The sequence below is a fragment of the Zonotrichia leucophrys genome, chromosome 3 (assembly GCF_028769735.1).
Source record: "Zonotrichia leucophrys gambelii isolate GWCS_2022_RI chromosome 3, RI_Zleu_2.0, whole genome shotgun sequence".
Classification (NCBI taxonomy): domain Eukaryota; kingdom Metazoa; phylum Chordata; class Aves; order Passeriformes; family Passerellidae; genus Zonotrichia; species Zonotrichia leucophrys.
Genome location: NC_088172.1, coordinates 75,905,379 through 75,918,630, shown reverse-complemented (window position 1 = coordinate 75,918,630; position 13,252 = coordinate 75,905,379).

Here is a 13,252-nt window from a genome sequence, read left to right as displayed (position 1 = left end):
TAGTGCCTATAAACAAGAACTAGCATGTAATATTTGATTTAAATTTCCTGCAGATGGAATATTTTTCTGGAATTTAAATTTAGTCTGTTTGCTACAGTCTAACTAATGCATTCAGCCCACAAGAAAATCCAAAGAGGCATTACATCACTAAAAGAGGAAAACTGGAAACTGGAAAGAACTTGAAAGGTAAACTTTACCTGCTCCCTTTTTAAAAGAGAATTGAATAGAAAGTGTGTTTCAGAGTGACCTTTGCACTTTCTCTGAAAAAACATGGCGAGATATAGGTGAAAAAGAGCAAAAATCATCTGCATATAATCTTAAATGGAATAGTCCCCAGCCTTGTGCAAATTGAAACATATGCCATTTAGCCAAAATAAATTCCCTAATACTTCTTAGTTATTTTGACATTTAAATCCTCTACCACATGCTTCTGAAAGTTCTTCTGTCTGGTGCTGAGAGGAGCCCATCTACATTTGAACAAGGTACGCCAGAGTCTGCAGTGGGCTTCCCAGGACAAAAGTGACTTAAATAAAGAGTTTGCTCTGTTGCATTTCAGTCACTGAGTAAGGGTCCATTTCTGAATAAAGGAGGCATAACTACAAACACCTCCAAACACCAGTGCTTCATTTAAGATTGCTCTTCTAGATTATCTCATGAGTGGGGCATCCTTACTGCCTTGCAGGAAGCTGCTCCCTGACTCTAACAGCTCTCATCACAAATCTCCCTGGTTGGATTTCAGTGCTGTGTAAACTGACTTCAGTGAAGGCAGGGACTCAGGGCTGGGGCACTTTGATTTCTCCAAACACCCTCTCTCCTTGAGCTGACTGCCGAGGAGGCAAGTGGCTTGTGGGGGTAATTAGACCTGTTTGCTCTCCATCCTTTGCTCTGCTCCTCCTTGCTCTTTCCCAGGCTGTCGGGATGCTGAGCGGGGCAGGTGCCCGGGGATCGCTGTCGGTGCTGGGTGCCCGGGATCTCTGTTGGTGCTGGATACCCGGGATCGTTGTTGGTGCTGGGTACCCGGGGATCTCTGTTGGTGCTGGGTGCCCGGGATCGCTGTCGGTGCTGGGTACCCGGGGATCTCTGTTGGTGCTGGGTGCCCGGGATCGCTGTCGGTGCTGGGTGCCCGGGATCTCTGTTGGTGCTGGGTGCCCACCCTGCGGCTCCCGTGTCCCTTCTGGAAGCAGCCAGGCAGATGGCCCAGCCTCTCCCGCCTCCGAGCATCCACCCGAGCGCTCGAAGCGTGCCCGCTGTCACTGTAGCTGTGTGTGGGAGTGGGGGAAGGCAGGAAACATAATGTTTGGGCTTATCAGAGAGGCTAGGTGTGATAGCAGCTGAAAGGGACGACGTTTGTACACAGAGCGAGCACGCACATGTTGCGCTGCATGCATTAACCATGAGGTGGGGAGCAGGGGCATCCCAGGGGCTGATGGATGGATACCGGCTCGCTCGGATGGAGAGCTGCCCTGGCTCTTCCTTTTGAAGTGTATGATAAGAGGCTGCGGTGCTTGGTGGTCCACAGAGGCAGGCAGCAGGTGAGAGAGTCAGACTCTTCCCTTAGCCTTTCTGCTGAGTGACCTCGCACACACCTGGTCAATACCACCCCTCAGTCATCCAACTGCATCATTTTTGGGGGGCTGGCTGCATGGAACCCCGATGCTTGCTGGGTGTCCTTCCTTTCGTACTGGACAGCCACTGCATCAGAACCTGGGCTTTTAAAATAAGCTTTTCTCTGTGTGCCACAGTGTACCACTTGTCAGCCAGCTTGAGAAGGAATGAGCACTTTTCAGCACAAAGTGCCTTCCTGGCAGCTTGAATGTGTGTGTACATGAGCACAGGAAGAGCTGCTAGGCAGTGGCTTATACTTCTCAAAAGAGAAGCCATGAGCTATCTCAGAAAGGTCTCCTTAAATCTCTAGGTAAATAAAGACTCTAATGTCTGTTATCTGACTTCACAGCCTTTCAGTTTCATTAAGTTAATAGCCTCCACCAAGGGGCCAGCCCGGATGCTTGCAGTTGATTTAAAATGTGTGAAATCATCAATCTTAAATTGCACTTCAAGCAAAGTCAGTGTACTGCACCCTGGGGACACATGGAAGCCCTAATGCTCAGTGCAGGACTTTGATACCAGCACAACAGGGACCAGATAACCAGGGTCCTTTGTGCAATCTTTATCTGGGCTTTTTCAGCTGAGAACTTCCCTTGCTGTGCTGGTTGGCCACGTTTCCCTGGTAGACAGTGGGATGTTTTGTCTTTGCAGGCAACATGCTAGACAGTCTGGGGAGGCTGTTCTTGGAGACAACTACTTCAGGAAGCATGAACAGAGGTGGACAGGTCTGGAAGATGGGTCAGATAAGCATTTTCTGAGTCAGCTTTTTGGTTTAGATCAGTCCAAATTAGCTTTGACTCTGACAAAGATAATGTTCTCTTCTCACCACATAAAGAAGGCTAAGGCACCTTTGTACTCTGTACAGGCTTTGAGAAATTATTTTTGTACAGATAGCAGTGTGACTCCTTGTCACAGAATTTCTACGGGGATGCAATTGCTGGGACCTTGGACAAGGGACAACAAGGATCCAAGAGAAACCTTGGAAACACTATTATTCCTGGTTTAGCTAGGCATACCAACAACACAAACTACATGCCCTTTGGATAAAGCACTGTACTTTTAGATCTGCACCAGCAGGTGAGGCCACAGCTGGATTGTGGCAACCCACAGATACCAATGTCTTGTCAGTCAGGACATTACAAAGACAATTGGCATTACAAATCCCTTTCTTAGCACATGGCAAGGACTTTTAGAAGAGAAGCCAAGTTTATATATGGATACATAGGGTAAAATATTAATTATAACTGACCCTACTTAGTTCAATGAGGAGGATAGATTTCTGCTGACAAACCTTGTCCTAACTTGACTGAGACTTAACATTTTTCACCCCTTCCCTTCTGTATGTGTGCACGTCCTTCTGACCAACTGGATGATTGAGACCCAGAAGAGAGATCACTGCAATCTAGCAGAGGTCCCCCTTGTTGACACTGAAGCATTTTGGTACTTGTACATGAAGCTCATACTGCCACTATGAATACTAGGGCTACAAAAGTAATCATTGTCTTGTACAGATCCTTTCAGGATCTACCTCTTTTGCAGAAATTCTCCACCTTCAGTCCCACTTCACTGATGGATTCAGAGGCTCAATCTAGGTTTTTGGGTGCACTGCAGAAAAAGAGTCAAACTGCAGACGGAGTAGAAGCTCTGGAGTGACTTCAGTCCTGGGTCCCTTGGGCTATTGGTATTGCATCTTTCAACAAGAACAGTGAAACAAAATCTGAATTGGAAGAAGAAAGAGATAGAGAAAGGGAGGGAAGGGGTGAGAGGCAGCAAATTCCATATCAATCCATGTGCAAAACTCATTATGCGAGCTCCAGACAGTTCTGAAAATGTCCAGGCAGAGAAAAAAGAAGGAGTGGTATGTGCCTATGGTTTTACCCCAGGTCTTTCTAACTTGTCATTTGTAATGGCATATTTTTTATTCTTGGATGCTTTCCCTCCTTGTGGAGTCCTTGGTATTGCCTGCATTTCATAGCAAGGTCCTCATCACATCAAGAATTCATAATCATCTAAAAATATTCAATAGGAATATAAAATATTTACATGTGAAAGACTGTAACACAGAATGAGTCACTTGTGTTACTCCTTTGGAAATTGTTCACTTAGAGAGGGCATGAACTTTGCTAGGGCACAAGGCAGTGTGACTCTGGATGAGCACTGTGGCTGTGGTGTGGATGAGACCCCAGGGTGGTCCTCGTGGCTCCAGTCCCTGGCTGCTCTGTGGTGCGTGAGGGTGGCTGGGAGCCAGGCCCAGAATCTCTTCCAGGATGGGGCAGCTCCAGGTGTCTTCGCACAGCGAGCCAGACCTTGTTCTGCCGAGTGCAAAGTAACAATATAAGACAGAAGGAGGCCAGGTGGCCAGGCTTGAGTCAGATATCTGACACAACCCGTATTTGCCACCCAGATTCTCACCTTCTTTAAAGTACCTGGCTGATTCTTTTGCAGCATAGGTTCACTTCATTTCTTTGCTGAATCTGGCCCATGCACATACCTTTCTCCTGCAGAGTGAAATCCCAACAGAGGCTGTCCCCAGTCTTAGTCTCTTTTCTAAGCTCTATTTATGCTCTGACTCTCTTGAGCCAGCCCTTCTCCTGTAAAGGCTCCTCAAGACTGTTGCATCCTCTTGTAATCATCCTCTTTTTTGATAACCACATCTGGATGCTGCACTGTTGTCATGGCACGAGCTGGGAGGAATAAAATGACTTTGGCAAGTGACCTGAGGGCACGTCCACACTGCAGAGTGCACTGCTGTGTTGAAGCGCTGAGGGAGCCCAACAGCAGGGAGTGGCATGGAAACATTAGGTCAGGTCATGGAAGTGGCACAGCAATGCCAGCACACTGCTCCCAGCAGGACCAGCTCCCTGGAGCCAGCACCACACAGTGAAGCTCCAGTGCCTTTGAAACCAAAGCGAAATCATGGCGTGCAAGCCTGGAAATTTCCGCATGAGATGCACTGCGTGATGGACATATTCTCTGTAGTGTGAGAGCAGAAGATGCCCTCTGTTTTTGGGCACGCAGTCTAGGATCCATCCATGTGCACTATCACAGCAATAAATAAATCTGTTGTAATTCCCTGACTGAACACACTTGGTTACTGCTTGACACGGGCCAGCTGAGATCCTTTTATAAACCAGATGTATACAATTAAATGGCAGGAACCCAAATGCTAATCAAACTGGATCATGTCTGGGACAGTAGTCTTGGCCATTTTATATACTGGTAATGGTCTTTTGAAGCTAAGGGTGTTCAGAGTGCCTCTCTGGAGGAAGCTACCAGCACAGATGTGTTTCAGTACAATAACTGGTAGTCTGATAAGAAAGGGTGCATGGTAATTGCTGCTGACTATTGGAATTATTTGTAAATACATGATTTCAAAACAGAACAAAAATGCATCTCTATAACTGGTCATCTCTAGTGTAGTTCCTGCTCCCACTCCCATTCATATATTAAATAGTGTGAGGGTGGTGGGGCAGCAGAACAGGTTGTCCAGGAAAGCTGTCGATGCCCCAGCCCTGGAAGTGTTCAAGGCCAGGTTGGATGGGGCTCTGAGCAATCTGTTCTAGTGGAAGGTTGCCTATGGCAGGGAGGCTGGAACTACATGGTCCTTAAGGTCCCTTCCAACCCAAGCCATTCTGTGCGTCTATGAATGTACAAAGAGAAACAGCTGTCACAATTCTCTTCATGAGGCTGTGCAGGCTCCTGTTTTCATCTGTAGGTTTGACTTTGACAGAGAGAAGGATGCATTCTGGAATAAAAACCCTCATGGTACAATATGGAGGCAATGAATCCCATAAACATGTAAGGGGAGAAGGGGCTAAGAGGAGATCAGAATTCCCAGATATCCATGCTGTGTAGGATTTGAAGGACTCCTCTGTTCCTACTGCGCTGGTATGGGACCAGTATCCTGTCATGGACAAAGATTCATCGATAGTTGAATTTTACTCAACCAGTCCCCAGAGAGGATTTAAGGGTTTGGTCCCGAAGGCAGGAGACTCATTTCACCCACTGTAAGCTTGGCCAAGTCCCTCAATCCCTCTGTGCCTCAATTCTCACTGTTTAAACAGATCCAAAGTTGCTGTGGTAAGGTCTAAAGGCGCTCTGCTGGTAAAAAGGTGGTGATCATTCAGACACTACCTATAGTGCATTAGTATCAGAGCAAGTTAAAGAATGGGTTTTTTCAGGATGCTTCTAGGGGGAAAATCATTGTCCCACAGAAATTGGTATCTGATATTTTCTCAGCATCTTCCCTGAAGATTTCAAACTTTCTTTTGCCCTTTCTCTAATGAAGTCTGGGAGCCTGGAAGATGCACATGCATATCTTCATACTCACACACATGGGGGGGGGATTTTGCTACAATGTCAGTAAAAAAGAGACTGTGCAGCAAAATGGAAAAGACCTAGGGATTTATATTTAAGAGCAGAAGAAGAATAGGGGCGGTGGAAATCACTCAAGAATATATTATAACGAACAATCCTGTGTTGACAGAGGGATGAACTAGTTGACCTAATAAAATCTGTTGTTAGAGATTTTTTCACTTCTGTCACATAATAGAGGACTTCAGCCTCCACAGCTGTCAATCCAACAGCTTTCACTGGCAGAAGTATTCACTCAAAAATAATCCCGGTGAAAGGAGAGAACCTCAGTTAACTGCTTGCCTGGGGCAAATAGAGCGCAGCCAGGAGGCTTGTTCGGCAAGTAATTATAAATGCACTTTTGCTGCCCAGGTGCAGAAAGCACAGCTTAAGCTTTTACTCATTAACATCATTAAAATTTCCATTTCAGCTGTTGCTCTGGCATTGACAGTGTTTGCAAAATTGTGACCAAGTCAAGTCAAAATTGGCAGTGAGGCTGATGCTGGGCACCATGAGTTCAATTGCTTAAAAGAGCCAAAAAGCCACCGATAGAAATGTTAAATGATTCAACCGTACCTCCATGCACTTTAGATGACAGGAAGGTTGGCCTTGATGACAGAAAGAAATAGAGGAAAAGAAGGTTCAAGAACACAGGAAATGCCACGTCTGATCTGGGCAATTATTCATTTTTTTTGGTATTTTGTCTTTGATATTGATGTGTACCAGATATTACAAAGGAAGGCTCACAGAATCTCATGCTGAGCAGTTAAGGATAACCATGGCTTAGGGAAATAGCTTCCCTAGCACCCTCATTAGTGGTTGTCTGACATGCTGTAGTGTGAAGCCGTGAAGCTTTTATATTAATCATTTGTATCTTAACTTCCATTGTAAATCTGGAAAATTTCAATATCCACAAATATCTCTTTCTTACTTGAATCCTTCCACACCCTGCACCTCAGAGATATCTTATAGAAGAGATTTCCACAGGTGAATGAGGACGCCTGAGGAAAAGTATTCCCTTTGATGGAATACTTTCCCTATCTCTCAGTTTAATGAGATGTGCCTTTGGTGCTAGAGTGTGAAAGACAAGGTAAATAGGAACATTGAATTTTCTTTTCTACATAATTTATTCTAACTATTTTGAATGCCTATTTTATTAATAAGGTTTCTAAAATAAATACACCTGCGATTTAATTTGCTTGGCACATAGAAGTCATGCTATTCCTTGAAACAATTGTGTTGACTATTTCTGGACCCTGTTGATTTCTGCTATAATTTTCTTTGAATGCAGAACTGAACACAGCATACGAGACATAATGCTCTTTCATACTGATCTCACACCATTTTTAGTAGGAAACTCCACACTATTCTCTATGCACGCCCCAACAAATGGAGAGCAGTGTTTGACCCCAGAGTAGCATGGTGCTACAATGATGTAAACTGCAGCATCAGAGGACTTTGGAGCCTTCTGATTTTGAACCTAGGAACAGATATGGATACTTCAAATGAATCCTCCCAATGTGCATTTGTTACCAGGAAGCTCTGCATCTCACATTACTCACATCTGCATTACTCACATCTTTCTCTAGGTTTGACAAAGAATCTTTACCATTTGCAAATATCTCCACCTTACTGACTTTGCCATTACCACATTGTCCATTAATCTACAAACCAACAGAGATATTTCTCAGAGATAAATGCATGCTGCTACTAGTATTTTTCTGCATTGAAAATGGCAAACTTGATGCTAAATGACGTAGTTGTTTTCCTGGATGCTTAGCCAGCTTGTCTGTTTGCCACCGCATGATGTTCTCATTAATAGAGTACCTGATTGCCTACTCTCTTGTTTGGATCCTGTCGAGAATGCTTTGAAAATCCAAGTGAAAACAGGCAGACAATTTTCATTTGTGCCATGTTTGCTGACACGCTCAAAGAGTGCTAATAGATTGAAGTGGTTTTGCAAATGCCCTTCCAGAGTCCCTGTTATATCTGCAACTTTCTGATATTTTGTCATTCCAGTCTTGTTTTCATCACAGGTAACTAACACTTCCCGCTCTGCTTTCCTTAACACCTATTGCAGAGGGCTGCTGCAACATCTGCCAGCCCCTGATTCTCCTCAGAGCTGCTATCAGACACGCTGCATACTTTCTTTTTAGCAGCTCCCTTCTTAAATTCATTCAGACCATTGGGTGTACTGCTTGACTTTCATCAAATTGTTTAACTATTCTGTCTTGTTCTTTCCTCTCCTTCCCCTTTGTATAACAAGGGACAAGCAGTTATCTCCCTCACAGTGGGTTGGAGAAAGTTCCTTCATTCATTTCTGTAAAGTTCTTTGAGTTCTTCACAAGGAAGTTGCTACAATAGTGCAAAGTACTATTATTCGAGGACTTACACTGTATTCCTAAAAATATGTATTTATGTATATATATATTGGAAAATTTCAGTCCACCTTTAAAAATGTGAGTGAGTTCTATATGAAATGATTCTGTGATCAGCTCTGTTTCCAATGCATTCGCATAATACTATGCTTAGGAAAGAATTGCCTCTATTTGGATGGATGCTCTAGATTAATTGTTTTATCCTAGTCTTTCCCTGCAAACATCCCTTACATACTAATATGTAATAACAAAGGGATTATGATCCCAGGCCAACAGCAACCTCTGGTTTCAATTTTTTTTTTTTACATAATCTTTTCCTGTTGTTTTGGGGTTTTTTGTTTGTTTTTTTAATTCCATTTTTAACGTCTTTCCTTTCCTTTTCTGTTATTTTCTGCTGCTGGGTAGATTATTTGTTTTCCCCCCTGAATTTCCAGTGAAGATGAAACAAGAATATGATTTTTGCATTTGCTTGTGCCTGCAGTCTCACAGCAGCATCCATGACAGTGTTCAGGGAAGAGGGTTTACTCTGCCACTGTACACACTGGTTCCTGAAAGTTACTCTAGCCCAAATCAACATCCCTCCTGCAGAACCTCCTCACATTATTCTTCTGTTGCTAATGGCATGTTCCAATAATCCCTCCTTTGTATTTACACATTGCCCAACAACTACTTTTTAACCCCAAGAGAAATTTCTTTTCTGTTGTCATCTCTACTTCTCTGATAATTGCTGTGGTAATTTTTCCTGAGACATCCTCTTGCTATGTAGTAGAGACCCTGATGACCATCAGGTCAGATCCCTGAAAACTCACACCTCATTAATCAGATGAATAGGCCTATTGCCATTCTCTGAGTCTCAGACAGATGTCCAGTCGGTATAGACGATCTTCCATCCAGCTACACCCATCTCTGGAGCTTTTTCCAGAAGCCATTTCTCAGCTGAAGGCTCTTAAAACTGGAAAATATCAGGCTTGTGTGCCCTGCAGTCCTCTCTGCCTGGGCTATTGCCCCTGGCAGCCAGGATTAACTGTGATTAACAAATCATACTGGCACTGTTCCATCACACAGCACTGCCCAAGACCAGGCTGCAATTTGAGGAGTTTGTTCCACCCTCAAGGCTTAGCTTGGGCCTTGCTCCACAACAGCTTAGCACTTTGATTTCCCTTCAGTGCTCTGCAGCAGCTTTCCAGACCACATGTTTTCTTCCTGTTGCTTGAGAGGGGAAGTTCCAGTTGTTGAACTGAGGGCTTACTGATGTGCTCAGACCCTCTGGGCTGGCTGCAGGGACACCCTCTGCTCCTGAGTCCCTCTGCCACATGCTCTCCTTCTCACACCCAGCCAAGCCACACAATCCTCAGGGACTGGCCAGCACCAGCTTAGCAGTTGCCTTTTATGGCTTTTTTGTGGTAATTCAGTTAATGATATCTTCATGCAAGCTCCTTGAAGAAATGTTTCCTGATCCATCCATCCCTCTCACAAGTGGGATAGATGGAAGCAGGAAAAGCCAGGTGCATGTGCCACCACGAGGCAATCTGTGAACTGTATTTTGTCTGTTTACTTGAAAGCACAAAATTTGTCACTTGTGTGAGTAATTTACTGCTAATTATGAGCTTACAATCTGCAGATAGAAAAATCAGAGCCAATGAGCATTTTCAGAGGAAAAGGAAAATTACTCCAAGTACTATGTAATTATGCACTTAGCTGGGACCTGCTCCTGAGCCTTTGTAGAACATTGGTTTTCAACTGGAGCAAGCCTACATATAATTGCAGTAACATGTATGTGGGAAGGGAGGGTAGCATATGCCAGAGAGAGCAAAAACCCAGAAAACTAATGGCAGAAACCCCAGGAAGATGAAACCCAAGGTGGTAAGCAGCTAAAATTTCCTTCTCAAAGCCCAGCAGAGCAGTAATTCTTGGCTGAGACTGAGCACCACTGTGCGCCACTGCTGTACATCCTGCAACCCATTCACCTTTTGCTATTTCAGCCCTTAACTCCTCATTGCACAAGTCTTCCCCCTCCCCTGGCCCATGCCACAACCTGCTTCTTCCCATCCCAAGCCCATGAATGCACTCTGCTAAACTCTGCCCCATTTGTTGTACCTAGCCTGTGAACACCAACAATGGAAAGTGAAACCTCATTTTCATTGCTGCATTCATTTAATGCAGCATTGAACTGGGGTCATCAGAGCTGACAGAGCAGCAGGGTTAATCTCCTGCAGCACACAGCTGGGCAGTCAGCAGATGAGCTTTGTTGATGCCCTACACTGCAGCTGCATTTTGTGTCTCCTATGCAAGAAAGAGAGAACCCAAAATATTTCAGTGGATTGAGTCACACACCTACTGAGTCTAAGGGCAAAAAAGTGGGAGCCAGAGAGGTAAGAGATGTTGTCAGCTGAGATTTGAAATGGAATGAAGAGTCAGTGAGGCAGGGAGCTACAGGAAGGAAAATGTTAAATACTTAATTGAATTTGTGTGAGTGATTCCTTAATGATAAACTAGGGAAAACAGAGATAGGTAAAGCAGAGAAATTAGAGATGGAAAAGACTTACTAGGTCCTCTACCCTCATAAAACAGTTCAGATAAAATAGCAGATAAAATTTCCTGCTCACATATACCCCCACTGTGATTCATTATTGCTCATTGTCCAGTTTGCCTACATATATGAATCCCCTAGATTTCATTTGTGTTTCAAATCTAATGGAAATATTTTCAGAAGTTTTTATTATTTATCATTTTTCTTTAAAAGAAGAGACTGTTGTGCAGAATTAATCAGCATCCTCAGAGATGGGTGTTCTTTGCTTATTCCTGCTACCAGAGCAGAAGTAACATTATTTGTGCCTCCTTGGCTGTCTGTCCCTTCCACTGCAAAACAGCTTTCCCTGGATGTGGAGTGGAGACTGAAGTGAGCAGGAGCCTCAGGGCTCGTGCCTGTTGAGATCCCTGGCTTGCCAAACAGGGCTTCTGCTTTTGCTACACAGACATTTATCTACCTGGAAACGGGCAGACAACCCAGACAAAAAACATTAGGCACAGGCCTCTAAGAGCCATAAAATAATCAGGATTAAGGCTTCCTGCTGAGTCAGTCACAGGGATGGTTTCTGGGCACTGGAGCTCTGTTGTTACGCAGGGATCATCATCCCTAGACCCTTGCCAACAGCTCCAGCCACTCGGAGAAATCTGGTTAACTTTTGCAGAGGTTTTATCTGGGAGCCTGTGGGAAGGGCTGTGCCAATTCTCCTGGGCATCTTTCATGAGCCAGAGTCTCTCTGGGAGGCTCTGGGTCTGCACAGCAGAGCACATATGTTTCGGCACTTAGCAGAGTCTACAGGGATATTTTTGTTTTTCCCAAGACAATAATCAGCGTCTGGATAAAGCATCATCTGTCAGGTTTCACTGCAGAAATATGAATGACTTAAACAGTTCTTCTTCTTCCCACTCATCAGAAGGGCAGTTTGGAACAATGCCAGCTTCACTGGGGACAAGCTAACACAATAAACTAATTTTTCATTAACAATGGTCTGAAATTTTTAATGAATCTCTTTCATTCATGTTCACTCCAGTTTTGCCTTCTACTTTGTACCCATGCTGGGTAAGTGGGGTGAGCTTCCAGGTCTACCTGGGCAAGAAGAAATTTTAAGCAATTACTGCAGAAGAATGATGAGATGTTAAATTTAGATTCATAGAAAAAGTACTTGAGGAAGTAGTCTGATATCAGAAGCCCACTGGGAGATGACCTCCCCATCCGAACCTGTTCCCATTTTGTGCAGTGTCTCCTTTCAAAAAACTGCCCATGTACAGGGAACCATGGACCAGATTTATTCCAGTAACTTCAAACTGTAAGTGCATTTGCAAAAAGAACAATCTGCCCATTAATGGCCTGAAAGAAAGGACAAATTAATTGAATGAATGATTGATTATGAATTATTCTCCCAGTCCTTCAAATCTCCAAATGCAGTGTGAGTCCTTTCTAACCCAATCTCCTCATCAAATCCTCTCCCCTTTAAAAAGCTGTTGTATTATTTGCCTAAATTATTCATGTGCTGAAATAAACGTGCCGGTTATGGAGTTGCCCCATCTCCCTTTCCTTCTGCTGAAAATATTATTTAACTTTAAGGCGACAGTTATATAATTTAACCCTTGCCTTTCATTATTAATGAATTTTAACATGAAATATGTAGGCTTTTTCCCTGTTCTGCCATATAGAACACTGGCCGTAATTATGTCAGACGGAATTTTTTCTCTTTTTTTTTTGACGAAGTACCTATTAGAAACTGTCCTCCATGGTGCTGACAGAGGAAGTTTAAATGCATGAGTTATTCTGCCTTCTTATTTTTAGCCTTCTGGTTGGCCATTTTCAATAACAGACCTTTCCGCTGCCTTATGGCTTGTTGGCTTGAGTCCTACTGATCTTTCTGTTGTGATGGATCTCTGCCCCTGCAAGAAATTCTTATCAAATCAACACATACAGTAGTGAAGGCGAGTTTGGCCGGACCCTTTCCTGAGTTCCTTGTTAATTTTCTTGCTTGATACAAGGATATGGTCCAAATTTTATGTGTCTGAAATGGAGCATGGGAAAGTGATATGCCCACTCACAGTGCTGGCAACAGCACCTAGGATTTCTTGTGACCCATCTCCCTCTTCTCATGAGACCACCCTCCTTTTCCCAGCTATCAGTTCAGTCCTCCCAGGACCTGGAACTTTCCCCACTGATCATCCCTTTCACTCCTGGTGCCTCTGTGCTGCCACAGTCTTTTCCTCTGCTTTCTAATCTGATTATTCTCACTCCTGTTTGCACACATAGATGGAGCTCAATGGATCCCTAATAGCGTCATTTACTTAATTAACATGCAATTAGCTTAATGAATATTTTAACCTCATTATGTAGTTACTAATTTTTATCTGTTGTGGATAAGTCTAGT